General features: G+C 35.9%; 1 protein-coding gene across 5 annotated transcripts in view; it reads left to right on the plus strand.

Annotated features, from left to right (window-relative positions):
• The window catches only part of LOC137047351 (NACHT, LRR and PYD domains-containing protein 12-like), a 97,274-nt gene that overhangs the window by 13,058 nt on the left and 66,873 nt on the right, over positions 1-17,343 (plus strand). The window contains exon 2 of one of the 5 annotated variants that reach the window (XM_067424975.1): positions 16,560-16,840. The exons of the other annotated variants lie outside the window; for them this stretch is intronic. The gene's annotated coding sequence lies outside the window, so the exon portion shown is untranslated. The remainder of the gene's footprint in view (positions 1-16,559; positions 16,841-17,343) is intronic. 5 annotated transcript variants of the gene reach the window in all.

A 17,343-nucleotide genomic window follows, 5' to 3' on the forward strand; every position in this document is an offset into this window, starting at 1 on the left:
TGTGTGTGTTGTGCTATAATTGTAAAGGGGGCCAATGTCCTCATTTATCTAGTAAAATATTATGATAACTATTATTATTTATAAGCCTTTTTAACTAGTGAGGACCAGTCAAATGTGCTCACTAGTTAAAAAGGCTTATAAATCGGCCAAAACATGTTTTTATTTAAATCTATTGTTTTGCACGTTCTTGGGATGGGGAGGTTTAGGGATAGGGATTGAGTTAGGGGACAGAAAGTATCATTACCCTGATATAAAATCAATGGAAGTCTATGCAATGTCCTCACTTATATAGTGAAACAAACCTGTGTGTGTGTGTGTCCTGGTATTCCATACTTTGTGGGGAAATGTCTCCACACAGATAATAATATTATTAGTAGTAAATGATTATGATAACACCTTTGAGCCTGTCAATATTATGCAAACATGAAATATCAAACGGACAGTAGGCTAGTACTTGCTACTATAGTTGCTGACTTTTGCGCCTGCGTCTCTCGTCGCGTAAGAAACGGCCTACTAAAACAGTGAGCTTAAGTTAAAAGAAGTTCAACGTGCATCTCATTACCTTGTGTTATTTCCCCTTTCACTGCCACGGACGCATTGAATCTTTGTGAACTGCCGTTTAAGACTAGCGATGTGTTGCCTGTCTGCACGCGTCCGTCACAGGACAGCGATTAATCTCCTCAGATCACTTCACGCGCCGTAGCGCGATATACAGACTCTCCCTCAACCGCCACAGTCAGATTTTCCACCACGTTAAATAGGGCTTATTAATAACGAAAACGAATATTTATTTTTGCTAATTATTATTTTATTTCAGTTAGTTTTTTAGTAAGAGTAGTTAGTTTCGTTTAGTTTTAGTTTTTTATTTATTCAGATTTTTTAATTTTATTTCAGTTTACGAAAATGTTTTTTGACCAATAGTTTTAGTCTTAGTTTCAGTTTTCGTTTACGAAAATAACCTTGGCACAGACACGCTCTCTCTCCGACGCACACATACACGCACCCAATCACAGACGCGCTCACTCTCCGACACACATACACGCACACGATTCCAAACATATACAGACTGATCGAGTTTATTGTTTGTATTCATTTTGTTTTGATTTTATTTCCTTTCTATGACCTTCTAATCCGTTAGTGTTGTTTTCAAGGACAAATTGGGGTTTAAAACGGACATGTGAATTTATTGCATGTTAATGAACTGTGACATATCTGCACCGATTGAAATACAAACCACGAACAAAAAGAATAAGTAGCGGTGTCTGCAATTGTTCTTCTGGTCTTTCTGTTTAGGTGTTGTATTGTTTATATTTATCAAATTAAGTTTGATGTTTGTGTTTGTTGGGTGTAAACCCATTTAAGTAAAAACGTGAAAAACAAAACCCGGGTTTTTGTTGGCAGGCCTATACCTGCCTGGCGCCCGAATAAGGTTGATTAAAAAAAACAAAAAAACAATTTATTGAACACTGAATTATGAATTGTAGTTTGGGGGTCACCACCGTTACACATTACAAATGTCATTTTTTAACATTAGTTAAAGTCTTACAACTCAGAGTACATAAACTTCTTCAACACTTCCCGTTCAGAACTGAACCAGTCCTCCAGGGATGAAACAGTCTGTGGCTGAACCTGTTCTTCTTGCGTGGTCTTCAAGTACAGTAACTTTCTATTACTAAATTGTAATATTGTACATCATTTAGATTCATATATGTTACAGTTACATGAATGCAAATTATAGAAGTTTATATTTTAGCTATATTTTAACTACATTAGAGCAATCTGCAAACTCAAGTTCACTTAAACATTAACTCTGTGAATTGGCACAAAATAGACTATCAATGATGACAAAAGGAACATACCGGTAAATAAATCACGTTACATTTATTCTAACTTTTGCTTTTTGTCAGTGTCACACAGCTTTCACTGTCACACACAAAATCGTTGTGTAACGTTATCTATGCAAACCATGAGCTTTAGGGTTTAGTTACCAAATTACATAGTTAAACAACAAGAATAGTTGTTTTTTTACATTTGATCATTTAGCAGACGCTTTTATTCAAAGGGACTAACAAATGAGGAGACCAATCATACAGTTTAATAACTTTAATACAAATATAAGCATTTTTCACTTGTTTTTGCACATTAAAGGGGTACTTCAGCGCTGGGAAGATGAATCTGTATTTAAACTGGGCCATCAATGCAGTAGAAATGTGAAATTATTTTTGAATTTGGTGTCTTCTAGACTGAGAAAAGACAGAAAATGTATTTTTGTCCCATGGGGATGAAAGACTACAATTCCCAGAATGCTTCGCTGCCCTGTGAGGCCATTCCCAACGCCAACAACTTCATTACTGTGACTGAGTTAGAGACACTACAATTAAAAACTGAACGTGTCTGTTCAATATAATGAGTGAGTCACCGCGCGAGTCTCACAGCACTGAGCACTAACTGCAGGAGTGAGAGAGAAATGAGCTAATGAGCTCGTGATGAGAGCTGAGGTAATCGCGACTACACTCGCGGCATACATTCACAACGCGAGTTCAGTCTGGCGCGTTTCAGTTCATGCCTTTGCAAGCTTAACTTTCATAGAAATGAATTTGAGAAGTTAAAAGACTTACATTGCTCACCATAGCTCCGTTTAAATGATCCTGTCTGCAAGCTGAGCTCTCCCTGCCAGCTGAGTGTAATCTCCCATCCCCCAATGCCGGATTCAAAACATGCGGAAATGGCTCCCTCTGCTGGCTGGAGTCTTTAGCCTCTGGGCAAACATTCCTCCTATGATGCAAATATCGTCATTTTGCATCATAGGAGGAATTTTTCCAGAAATAAAATGCATAAATCTCTCGTCTCAGGGAGATATGAGAGGGGAAAGCACAATAATTTGAATATTCTCCAGGGTTTCTACTGATACAAAGCCATATGCTAATCGCTGAAGTAACCCTTTAAATACTTGTAATTGTTTAATTTTTGCACATGCGCAGCATAATTAGGCTTAACGTTACCTGTATCCCAGCTAACAATTTTTGGTTCCCAGAATGTTATTTTTTATGGTTTGTTTTTGGTTTTCTAGGAAAGTTTTCTTAACGTTTCCAGAAGGTTAGTTTTTGGTTCCCAGAACGTTATTCTAACGTTCCCAGAACATTATATTATCACTTTTCTGATGTTATTCTAACGTTTTTCTAACGTTATTCTAACATTATTTTAACGTTTTCCTAACGTTCCCAGGACGTTCTTTTTATGGTTTGTTTTTGGTTAGCCAGGAAGGTTTTCTTAACCCTTAACCTCAAAGGTTAAGGTCCCCTTAACCTCAATTCATCATTTTAGTTTTTTTTTGTAAAATAAAACAGTAAATCTTTATAAATAATCAGCCTACAGTCCATGTTTTTGTTAATTCCTTGTTTAATTGTTGATAGAACATTAAAATCATGAGCAAAGGTCCAAGAACATTATTATTAAACAAAACATTAACAACAAACAAACACATTTTCATTTAACACTACTTTTAACAATAACTATTAGATTTATATATTGTGCACATTAAAAATATTTAATAGATTCAAAGAAATATATATTACAAATTATATTATATTATTAAACTATACATTCAAATAAAAATAGCTGCTTTTAAATTTATTTTACCACTTTCAAACACTTTTAGCAAACGTTGATTTAAATTATGCATTTCTGCACTCGAAAGCCGCATCTTCACCACAGTCATCTGTAAATATGACAAAGAATAGTCATATTATAACTAAGAAATGTAAAAAATTATATTCTCGTTTATCTGCCTTAAAAAGCAAAAAAAAAATCTCAATAAGAGATGAGAAAATCAATGAAAAAGGAAAGTATTTTATCAGGCTACAATGTTTAGGTTAAGTAATAGCGATCAGTTATTGCCTTTAAAGTGAAATAACTGAACCTATAGGAGAGCCTGATCAAAATGCTGATTTAAAAAGAAATGTCAGGCCGACGTAAATGTCTTACTTTTACTCATTTGTTTTCAAAACTCAAATTATTATTATTATTATTATTGTTGTTGTTGTTTATGCCTATGCATGTCTTGTTTCAATTTGGGTGTTCTGTCTGTATTTACCCCCTAAACCCTAACAAATTTAGTGCGTTTACCATTTTAAATTCCTGTGTGGGGCGAATTTCAGTGCCAGCGAGATAAGGTCCTCCACTTCTATTGATTTGAGCGACTTGAAATTCCTCTGTAATGCTCCTAGAAATAAGATGAAATAATCTGATAATACAACAAAACATCTTTGCATTGTAATACAGGGCTTGACATTAAGCATGTTCGTGTCCTTCGGACAAGTAAATCGGTCATTCACTTGTCCGAGTAAAAAAAAATGCTTTCAATATTTTTTTTAATTTTGTGTGTGTGTGTGTGTTGTAAATTTAATTTATTATGAAGCAATATTCTCACCAGTGTCCAGTCAGCGTTGACATATTTAAATCTGCATATTTATGATATTTTTGTTTTATTAAATAATTTCACATTTGTGAGATTTTTACCTTTTATAAAGGATTTTTTTCAAATCTTATATTGTTTAATTTGATCAATACATTGAAATTAAAATACATAAGACATAAGAAATGTTGGAAAGTATGTTTAAACATGAAACTAAACCTCCAGTAGGTGGCCATCTTAATGAGTCAGCCATTGAGTCGTTCATTAAAATGATTCATTCAAACGCTGAATCGTTCAGTAACACACTTGTTGATGTGAGACGGGTTACGGTTCTGCTGAGAATGATTTTCGCTGCTGAAATAGAACACACTCAATATTGCATCGAAAATCTATTCAGTTAAATTTAACATTCAGTTAAAATGTGACTTGACTGAATGTAAATGTAAGTGAATGTTAATTAATTGTTTATGGAACGGTCATATGAAATCAGTGTCATTTTCAGGCGTGATGGTATTCAGGAAAACAGCACTCTTGGTTGTGTGATGATGTTTAACTCTTATAAATATAAAAACTTCACATTTTGAATGTTTACCGCGGTTTCTCTGTGAGCTGCGCTCAAGTGTGATTTCTCCTCGAGAGGCTGCACGAGCGTCAATAGACAGTTTGACCTTGTTATCGTCAGTTCATTATATATTATTATCCACTACTAATCGCCATTTACACTAAATTAATTCATAATCATTCTTGCATTTAGGTGATTCGCTAGTTATTTTTTGTTATTGGCGTTTTAGTCAGGCACTTGTCCGTCGGAGAAGTAAAAATCTCTTTCACTTGCCCCTTCAAAAAATCCACTTGTCCCAGACAAGTGTTTAGGGCTGTACTAGAATAATCGAATATTCGAATATTCGTTCGGTGAGGTGGCATTCGATTTTCAGTTTTGAGATTCGAATATTTTTTTTTTTTTTTTTTACATGTGACTTCCGTAGCGGACTCATTCTCACTCATGCTTGAAATAATAATAATAAATAAAAAATAACACTGCAACATGCTTTCAATAAAAGCATCGCGCATTTTAAAGATTTCAATTAACAAAAAGTCAGAATAAGACAAAATAAATCCCTTATATAGAATAAAACTAATTGTAATAGATTTTACATTTTGTGTCATTTTAAAAACAATTCATTTATTCTTATTCAACTGTTTATAAGCATGCTACCGTGTTCTTTATTTATTACAGTTCATTGAAATCACTGTGTGTTACTAATTTAATTTCTGTTTTGGGATTCATTTGTTTTAAAGAAAGGTTCGTTATTAATACCTTATTAAAGTTCTTGCTCTCAACAGACTTTGTGTTTTGTATCACTTGTGCACGGTCCGTTTTCGGAGCATAAACCTGCCCCTGTAATGCGTACCGGAAACTGTTCTATTTAAAAGATTATTAAATGTTTATTAATATTTAAAGAATGTGTGCCACCTGATCATATTGCACCAAATGCAACACTGCACTCCACTGGGTCTGCCGCAACACATTTACGATGCCGAAGAGTGAAACGTGAAGTCGTGAAAGATGATACAAATGCAAACCGACACTATTATTATATATTTAGCCCCACCCACCGAAGCTTCGAATATTCGATATTGATTGCCACCTAAGCTTCGAATATTCGATATTGATTGCCACCTAAGCTTCGAATATTCGATATTGATTGCCACCGAAGCTTCGAATATTCGATATTGATTGCCACCGAAGCTTCGAATATTCGATATTGATTGCCACCGAAGCTTCGAATATTCGATATTGATTGCCACCTAAGCTTCGAATATTCGATATTGATTGCCACCGAAGCTTCGAATATTCGATATTGATTGCCACCTAAGCTTCGAATATTCGATATTGATTGCCACCTAAGCTTCGAATATTCGATATTGATTGCCACCGAAGCTTCGAATATTCGATATTGATTGCCACCGAAGCTTCGAATATTCGATATTGATTGCCACCGAAGCTTCGAATATTCGATATTGATTGCCACCGAAGCTTCGAATATTCGATATTGATTGCCACCGAAGCTTCGAATATTCGATATTGATTGCCACCGAAGCTTCGAAGCTCAAAAAATGGCATTCGAAACAGCCCTACAAGTGTTATTGTCAAGCCCTGTAATACTTTAATTGATAATCGATATTTTTAAAGGATTATGGAATTAAACTTTCCTATTACAAGAGAGCAAATCCTGAGGTCCTGGAAAGGTAGCTTTGCTTTCTTCCCCCTCAAGCTGTAGGCACTTAAAACTTCATTTGTTGCTACTTTACGTAGCATTTTACGTACTGCAGCCCCTGGATTGTTACCCCCAATGGAGCGTAGGTAGTTAACCTGAAAAAAAAAATGCAACAAAAAAAACATGACAGTTATTTACTATACAAATATAGAAATTGACCTAAAGGGATAGTTTACCTACTAATGAACAATGTTGTTATTTAAACACATTCCAAAAAAGTGTTTTTTTATTATTTATTTTTTTATATTTTTTTATCTTTTTTTACATGAAGATATTTTGAAGTGTGCTGGTAACCAAATGTTTCTTATCCCCATTGACTTCCATAGTATATATTTTTTCTATAGTGCAGTGGGGAGCAGCAACTGTTTGGTTACCAGCACACTTCAAAATATCTTAATGTTAAATAAATATATATATATATATATATATATATATATATATATATATATATATATATATATATATATATATATAAAAACAAAACCTGGTTTAAAGAAACCTCAAAGTGAGTAAATAACAATTAATCCTTAAACTTACAATCCCTTTAAACTCACTGCAACAATACTACAGCTGACAATTATGCATTGAGTGAGCATTTTATTTATTGTATTTATTACCATCTTTGTCCTAGTTTCTTTATTTTCTAATGATGTGTCAAACTGGTTAAGCTCTTCAACCGTTTGACAAGGTCCATTTTCAAGAATGTCCTCCTCTGTCTCGACCCCTGGCACAGTCATAGCAGCTAAAAGTCTTCTCTGCAGTGTGAGGATGTCTTGCTGGTTCTCGCAGAGCTCTTGTAACTTCTGCAAGACTTTTGTGCGGTAGTCTAAGAATAAAATAAACATTATAGATTCAGTTCCTGAAATGTGTTTGCATGTTTGTGACAGACAGATGTAAGCTTCTTCTTTGTTGCTTCCTCGGATGAGGCCTGTGGTTCTCTTAAGAGAAGATCTGACACTGCATGTGGCATAAAAAACCTTTTCAATTTATGAATATCAATGAAATTGTTACACACCTTGGAGTGGTGTTTCCAGTGAGCATGGCAATGATGCCTCTGCTGTAAATAAATGTATTTTTAATTGAGCTACAGGTATACATGGACATTAAAATGTTTATAAACATTTTAAACTTCTTACAAAATAAGTCAGGAGATCTTGACTTTTCTTGAATGTCGGTTGAGAAGAGAGATCAAATATTCCATTGCAAAGTCCACACATTGATACACACACACACACACACACACACACACACACACACACACACACACACACACACATATGTATGTAGATTTCATTCTACTAACCCTTGTCTTGATGATATGTTTTGGGCAGTTGTTTATGTTGAGGATATGTTTTGGGCAGTTGTTTATGTTGAGGATATGTTTTGGGCAGTTGTTTATGTTGAGGATATGTTTTGGGCAGTTGTTTATGTTGAGGATATGTTTTGGGCAGTTGTTTATGTTGAGGATATGTTTTGGGCAGTTGTTTATGTTGAGGATATGTTTTGGGCAGTTGTTTATGTTGATGATATGTTTTGGGCAGTTGTTTATGTTGATGATATGTTTTGGGCAGTTGTTTATGTTGAGGATATGTTTTGGGCAGTTGTTTATGTTGAGGATATGTTTTGGGCAGTTGTTTATGTTGAGGATATGTTTTGGGCAGTTGTTTATGTTGAGGATATGTTTTGGGCAGTTGTTTATGTTGAGGATATGTTTTGGGCAGTTGTTTATGTTGATGATATGTTTTGGGCAGTTGTTTATGTTGAGGATATGTTTTGGGCAGTTGTTTATGTTGATGATATGTTTTGGGCAGTTGTTTATGTTGAGGATATGTTTTGGGCAGTTGTTTATGTTGAGGATATGTTTTGGGCAGTTTATGTTGATGATATGTTTTGAGCAGTTGTTTATGTTGAGGATATGTTTTGGGCAGTTGTTTATGTTGAGGATATGTTTTGGGCAGTTGTTTATGTTGAGGATATGTTTTGGGCAGTTGTTTATGTTGAGGATATGTTTTGGGCAGTTGTTTATGTTGAGGATATGTTTTGGGCAGTTGTTTATGTTGAGGATATGTTTTGGGCAGTTGTTTATGTTGAGGATATGTTTTGGGCAGTTGTTTATGTTGAGGATATGTTTTGGGCAGTTGTTTATGTTGAGGATATGTTTTGGGCAGTTGTTTATGTTGATGATATGTTTTGGGCAGTTGTTTATGTTGAGGATATGTTTTGGGCAGTTGTTTATGTTGAGGATATGTTTTGGGCAGTTGTTTATGTTGATGATATGTTTTGGGCAGTTGTTTATGTTGATGATATGTTTTGGGCAGTTGTTTATGTTGAGGATATGTTTTGGGCAGTTGTTTATGTTGAGGATATGTTTTGGGCAGTTGTTTATGTTGAGGATATGTTTTGGGCAGTTGTTTATGTTGATGATATGTTTTGGGCAGTTGTTTATGTTGAGGATATGTTTTGGGCAGTTGTTTATGTTGAGGATATGTTTTGGGCAGTTGTTTATGTTGAGGATATGTTTTGGGCAGTTGTTTATGTTGAGGATATGTTTTGGGCAGTTGTTTATGTTGATGATATGTTTTGGGCAGTTGTTTATGTTGAGGATATGTTTTGGGCAGTTGTTTATGTTGATGATATGTTTTGGGCAGTTGTTTATGTTGAGGATATGTTTTGGGCAGTTGTTTATGTTGAGGATATGTTTTGGGCAGTTGTTTATGTTGAGGATATGTTTTGGGCAGTTGTTTATGTTGAGGATATGTTTTGGGCAGTTGTTTATGTTGAGGATATGTTTTGGGCAGTTGTTTATGTTGATGATATGTTTTGGGCAGTTGTTTATGTTGAGGATATGTTTTGGGCAGTTGTTTATGTTGAGGATATGTTTTGGGCAGTTGTTTATGTTGAGGATATGTTTTGGGCAGTTGTTTATGTTGAGGATATGTTTTGAGCAGTTTATGTTGAGGATATGTTTTGGGCAGTTGTTTATGTTGAGGATATGTTTTGGGCAGTTGTTTATGTTGAGGATATGTTTTGGCCAGTTGTTTATGTTGAGGATATGTTTTGGGCAGTTGTTTATGTTGAGGATATGTTTTGGGCAGTTGTTTATGTTGAGGATATGTTTTGGGCAGTTGTTTATGTTGAGGATATGTTTTGGGCAGTTGTTTATGTTGAGGATATGTTTTGGGCAGTTGTTTATGTTGATGATATGTTTTGGGCAGTTGTTTATGTTGAGGATATGTTTTGGGCAGTTGTTTATGTTGATGATATGTTTTGGGCAGTTGTTTATGTTGAGGATATGTTTTGGGCAGTTGTTTATGTTGAGGATATGTTTTGGCCAGTTGTTTATGTTGAGGATATGTTTTGGCCAGTTGTTTATGTTGAGGATATGTTTTGGGCAGTTGTTTATGTTGAGGATATGTTTTGGGCAGTTGTTTATGTTGAGGATATGTTTTGGGCAGTTGTTTATGTTGAGGATATGTTTTGGGCAGTTGTTTATGTTGAGGATATGTTTTGGGCAGTTGTTTATGTTGAGGATATGTTTTGGGCAGTTGTTTATGTTGAGGATATGTTTTGGGCAGTTGTTTATGTTGAGGATATGTTTTGGGCAGTTGTTTATGTTGAGGATATGTTTTGGGCAGTTGTTTATGTTGAGGATATGTTTTGGGCAGTTGTTTATGTTGAGGATATGTTTTGGGCAGTTGTTTATGTTGATGATATGTTTTGGGCAGTTGTTTATGTTGAGGATATGTTTTGGGCAGTTGTTTATGTTGAGGATATGTTTTGGGCAGTTGTTTATGTTGAGGATATGTTTTGAGCACTTGTTTATGTTGAGGATATGTTTTGAGCAGTTGTTTATGTTGAGGATATGTTTTGGGCAGTTGTTTATGTTGATGATATGTTTTGGGCAGTTTATGTTGAGGATATGTTTTGGGCAGTTGTTTATGTTGAGGATATGTTTTGAGCAGTTTATGTTGAGGATATGTTTTGGGCAGTTGTTTATGTTGAGGATATGTTTTGGGCAGTTGTTTATGTTGAGGTTATGTTTTGGCCAGTTGTTTATGTTGATGATATGTTTTGGGCAGTTGTTTATGTTGATGATATGTTTTGGGCAGTTGTTTATGTTGATGATATGTTTTGGGCAATAATGTAATAATTAATGTTGCTGATCTGACAATGCAACAGAGATGCGAAAATATGTCTAGGTTTCTTTGAAATATTATTGTGTGTGTAAATTATGTTAAAATTATGTAACAACTTACATTTGGGTGGAATAGGTTTCGACACCTTTGCCACCTTCTTTGCAACTCTGCAATCATCTGCAATGAATGCATTTTTGTATGTTTAAATAAAGGTCAAGTTCACAAATGCCTTTACTTACATAATTCAATCATGAAAGATAAACTATAGTTGCAAAAAGCGAAGTTGTAAATACAAAAGAAAAACAACTGTGGTAGTGACCATGGCTGCGAAAATGTACTCTTATAATTTTATCAAAAAAACAACAACAACAACAAAGTCATCCCGAGCACAATATATTTGTTTAGCCAATCTGAAATCTCAAGGTCAACCAATATATTCTCAGGACAACTACAAATAATATATATATTACTATAACAATAACATTAAAAAAACATTTGAACACCTACCATCTGAAGAAATTTCTGTTTCAGACTGAAATCTCTTTGTGGCCTCATTTTATGTGGCCTCTTTTTAGTTGTTGTGTCCTCTGTTTCAATATGCGACGTTTCGGTAACAAGCTGGCACTTCTGGGAGGCTTTGGCATAAGAATCTGTAAAATATATGTTAAAATAAATGATGCCATTTAGAAATGTTGGCAGTAATCAGAAAAGGTTTTAACAACATCACCTTCATGATTCAAGCATTTATATTTAAATCTTGAAATAATATCACTATACCTGTTCTTAACCAAAAAATCTTCAGCAAGAAGCGCCTCCACTTTTGCTTGTCAGGAATTGCATTGTTTTTTACCAACTGCCTTGAGTTTGTGTAGGTCCAGAAACAGAATATTCCCTATTTCAAATAAATAAATACATAAATAAAATTACGATTTCACACTAGATTTTCATTTTGCACGTGTAAGTGTAATGTTATTTTAAAATTTAATGAATAAAAGCATACTTCGGTCGTTTCCTCCAACCAAGTGGTTGGGATAATTTCTACAGAATTATCAACTGCAAACTCGACCACAGCAAATTTCTTTGTCTCCATCTGTTGAGAAAAAAACCCAAATGCTTTTCTATCATAAATGTACAGCCTGTCAATATGCACCGCACAATCTCTGGTCCTGAATTAACACTGCTCTTTGTCTATACAGGTGCTGGTCATATAATTAGAATATCATCAAAAAGTTGATTTATTTCACAAATTTCATTCAAAAAAGTAAAATTTGTATATTATTCATTCATTACACACAGACAGATATATGTCAAATGTTTATTTCTTTTATTTTGATGATTAAAACTGACAACTAAGGAAAATCTCAAATTTAGTATCTCAGAAAATTTGAATATATACGGTGCATATTGACTGGCTGTACATTTGTGATAGAAAAGCATTTGGGTTTTTTTCTCAACAGATGGAGACAAAGCAGTAATTCCTCATGTACTATTAAATATTGTAATATATTTATCCTGTATATTTTTAATATGCAGTTAAATAGTTTAATATATTTATCATTCACATATATAAGGAAATATTTTCTTTGCATTAGGGTTACCCATTTTTATTCGTTTTACTTGCTAATTAATTTACTAAAGTAAAATCTCACTGATTAGCAGGGGTTGTACTTGTACAGTTTAGGACATATATGATTGAAAATACATGAATATTGTACAATTTGTATATGTGGTTTTTGCAGCATATATGATCCTTATAGTTTTCTGTTGGAACATATAACAATCACACATGTTTTGAGCGAAACTTTTCCATATGGGCGGATACGGCGAATGTTTAATCAGTCAACGAGCTCTGCATTACCTTCGTTGCTCTGGTTGGTGTAGCGCTATCCTATCGCGTGCAGAGGGAGTTTGAAAGACAACCATTTATCGTGTCTCTATTTCAGCTCTTAATTTCGACTTCAACAAATACAGATTAAATCAGCCCGCAGCTAACACTGATGCTAACAGCCGCTGCCCACAGAGCTCACCACAGACAGACTGTGACGATTAGGACTGCTCCAAAATTAAGTGACACCGTTGTAGGCACTGAACCGTAACATCTCACCCTGGACTGTGGAGGTGCAGATCAAACTGTTGAAGTTGTGAAGACTTTTAAATATTTAGGAATCATGATTGACTGTAAAATGAACTTCTCTGATAATGTGTCTCTTTTTTGTAAGAAAGCAAATCAAAGGTTATTCTTGCTAAGGAATATGAAAGAATTTTGTGTGAGTAAAGTTGTGCTGCAAAGAGTTTATACAGGTCTAATTGAGAGTGCTTTAGGGTATAATATTACAGTGTGGTTCGGACGAGTTACTCTGGTAAATAAAGTTAAATTAGACAGAGTTATAAGAGTAGCAGGAAAAATTATAGGATTAAAGCAAAAATCAGTCGCTCAGTTATACCAAACTGCTGTTCAGAGAAAAGCTAATAAGATAATACTGTTAAGTAAGCACATTTAAACATATGTTCACTTAAGAACAAATCATTTCTGGTCAATGACTTAATAACCACTAACAACCTAGATTTTCTGCTTCTAAATGAAACACAGCAGAGCTGTTAGGAGAGGTGGGGGTGTTGCTGCTCTTTTTAAAGATGTCTATCAGTGTAAGCAAGTATCATTTGGTGACTATTTGTGTCTAGAATATCTGGGTACTGTGTTAGAAAGTGCTCCAAGCATCCTGCGTATCATTATTTACAGGCCTCCGAAAAACTCTCCAGTCTTTATTAAAGGGGGGGTGAAATGCTGTTTCATGCATACTGAGCTTTTTACACTGTTAAAGACTTGGATTCCCATCCTAAACATAGACAAAGTTTCAAAAACTAATGTTGGACGTTTGATGGAGTATTTCTGTGTTAAAAATACTCCTTCCAGTTTCTCACAAGTTTCGGAGAGTTTTTTTCGAGTATGGGTCGACTTGACGTTAATAGAGCGGAAGGTCCTTGTATGGGCCGTACGGGCTCTTCTCCCGGTAGGGCGCGCGCGTGTGACTAGAGCGAGAGAGGAAATGCACGCCCATAAACACTCTCTCAATTGCAGATCCAGTCATCCGTGAACACTTATGTCGGTTATAGTCCACGCCGCGCTCCACTTTATTCCTATGGGTGACGTCGAGCGACTTCAACGCTTCAGCACAGCATTCTGGGAAGGCAGCGCTGCATTTGAACCGATTTGAACGCAGAAATGACGGGAAGCTTCACAACATCACTTCAGTCGCGTCTCAAAGTGGATCTCCACCGTTCACTGCTGTCAGGACTTCACCAAATCATACCAAAGAAGTGTGTTTTTGACGGAGCGGTCCCAGCGATAAAGGTTCGGTCCTGCTTTGGAAGCAGCCGGTGAGTAAAACTGCTTCAAATGTCTGTGCTGTTGGCTATCGTCGCATGAGTAAACATCAGTAAACGACACGATCGCGTGCTTCGTCACGGTTACTCCATTGTTTGTATAACGTTACACTAGTCTGACGTGCAAAACCGTTTTGCTTGCTACTGCTAAGGTCTAGTCACATACAATAGTCCATAAACCGAATCATGTCCTCATAAACTGCGAGTAAAGACACACAAATGTTGACAGACCACCAAATACAGTCCATACCACAGAGACGGACGTCCTGATGTTGCTGTTTCTCCTGTTCAATTTATTTCTGCCTCAGATTTGATTCTGGATCATTATGTGTATTAGCTGAGATAGCGATGGGTTTCTCCTAGTGATGTCCGGTTCGCGAACGAATCGTTCTTTTTAACCGGATCTTTATAGTGAACCGGTCGAACCAGTTCAACAAATCGAACTGAATCGTTCTAAACGGTTCGCGTCTCAAATCAGGGCTGATCCCACAAATACTGTAGATATTAACTTTCTGCCATCAGTGACAGTCTCTCAAACTAGAAATAAAACGAATATCTTGAAGTAGATGCTGTAACTCCAATCGTTAGCTGAAGTGAGACATGTTTTGCTGAGAGATCTGATGAACTCACGAGCCGCTGATACTGAGCATGCGCGTGTAACCGAACGTACCGGTTGTCGGATCCTCGGATCAGCAGTACAGAATCAAAACCGTTTCTATCAGACACGTTCGATACTGAGAACCGATGAGCTGCGCATGCGTGTTATTTGTTCAGAGGAACGAAATAAAGGTTAAGTGTATAAAACTAATCACGTTTGGAAACATCATAACAAAGCTGTCTCATCACTGTATTATTTTAAAGTTTTGGAAACAATAGATTGTAAAACGGTCAAATTAAACATTTATTTGTTTTATCAATAATGCATGATATTTTCAGGAACAGCTTTTATCTTATTTAATTTCTAAGTCGATAAAGATTTTAAAATAGATGTAATCAAAACAGTAGGTTTGATATAGACTATTCAGCTTGCAGCAGTTCGCAGCTCAGCACCCTGTGCTCAGCACACACACACACACACTCATACAGCGGTTCTCGAGTCAGATCGACCGGTTGCAACGGATCACCGGTACAGAATTGAGAACCGTTTCTATCGGACACGTTCGATCTTTCGGACATGTTCGATTCTGAGAACCGGTGAGCTGAGATACTGAGCATGCGTGAGAGCGTCGTAACCGAACTGTTTCTCTCGGACTGGGACAGCTGATGCTGATAATACATGAGCACGGGTGAACTGAGGATTTGTGTAAGTAGGCCTATTCTGTCAATGTACGTTTATTTAATCCGTGTAAAACATCAGGCTTTGCATGACAGTGACAGTGACAGTCTCTCAAACTAGAAATAAAACTAATATCTTGAAGTAGATGTTGTAACAATCGATTCAGTTCGATTTGGTGAACTGATTGAGTGCTGTTGCAAAACATAAATGAAAAAATGTTTCCAAGATGATGATGATGTCAATTATAATTATTACTATACTAAGTTTTGATTACAAATACTTTATATGGATGTGTTTTAATGTATTTTCATCCGCCGGGATGATAGAAATGACGTCATTACGTAAAGACGTAAAAGAACCGGTGATCCGGTTCTTTTAACCGGATCATTGAAACGAACTGTCCGAAAGAACCGGTTCGAGGAAAAGAACCGAACTTCCCATCACTAGTTTCTCCACGCTTGAGGACGTCACCGCTTTTGTGCGCTCGTCATTCTTTAGCTCCGCCCACACGATACGCCTCCAGGCGCTCGGTTTTTTCCGGAAAGACTCGGTACAGCCCATATTTCTTTTATAAATATAATAAAACTAAAGACTTTTCGGAGATATGAAGGATGCAATACTACTCTATAGGTACTCAAGATTGACATGACACTGACTGAAACTGAGTGTTTCACCCCCTCTTTAAGGAATTTACAGAACTGTTATCAATAATTTCCTCAGAGTTTGACTGTTTTGCTATTGCTGGGGATTTTAACATTCACATAGATAATATTGAATCCAGTACAACAAAAGAGCTCATGACTGTTCTTAACACTTGATTTGACACAGCATGTAAATGGACCCACACACAATCGTGGACACACTCTAGATTTACTTATCAGTAAGGGTCTAAACATTTCATCAGTTGTTATTAAGGTGGCACTGTCTGATCATTTCTGTATTTTCTTTGACATATCAATCTCTCCTGCAATTATAGCTAGATCTGTCTCTGTCAAAAAGAGATGCTTAAATGAGATCACTAATGTGCTGTTTATGAAGGCTTTATCTCTAACACCAAGCATATCTTCTAGCCTCCTATCAAGATTGAAGGCGGACTTCCTGTGTTTGAACGCTGTGTGGGAACGCAGCGCGCATTTGGCTGCCGCTCCACGCTTCGTCGTCTATTGTTTACGTTGGCTGTGTCCGCTTCTGAACAGTTGGAGTTTCTCTCTCTACATCCTGCTACAAACTGGACTTAACTTTTTCTACTTGGCTGAGTATACTTTTATTGTTGTTAGCGCTGAGATTCTCTGCAGTCAGCCTGCTACGAGCCCTCTCACCCTTCTTTCCTCCATCTAACCCTAACTGTGAGGTGAGTTAACACTCTTCTTACCAGTTGTTCGATTAGCTTGCTGTCAGGTTGGATAGCTTTCATCTCTGTAAGCTTTTATGGATGTAGTGATGGGTGCGGTAAAGTTGGTTTTATGTTGGACATTCGTTAGAGATTCGATCTTTTCTTCAGCATTAATTTACATCTAATCCCATATTAGTCGTGGATGATGCTGTATCTCGTTCAGATCACATTGTAAAGCATAATATCAAAAGTTAATTATATTATTATTCGATGATGTAATTGTTTTAATAATCAGAAGTGAAAAAGTCCTCACAATGATCCCCACTTGGGACGTTCAAATTAGGGAGTGTCTCAAAAGTGCCAAATCAACAACAAAGTTGTTTAAATATGTGCATTATTCCATTAAACATTAAAACGTAACATTTTACATTTGTAGTTGATGTTAGCAAATAGATTACATGTAGATTAAGACATTTTTATTTTATATGATTTATATATCTGTTATAAATATGCAAGTAAAC

This window comes from Pseudorasbora parva, chromosome 2, assembly GCF_024679245.1.
Source record: "Pseudorasbora parva isolate DD20220531a chromosome 2, ASM2467924v1, whole genome shotgun sequence".
In the NCBI taxonomy this organism is placed as follows: domain Eukaryota; kingdom Metazoa; phylum Chordata; class Actinopteri; order Cypriniformes; family Gobionidae; genus Pseudorasbora; species Pseudorasbora parva.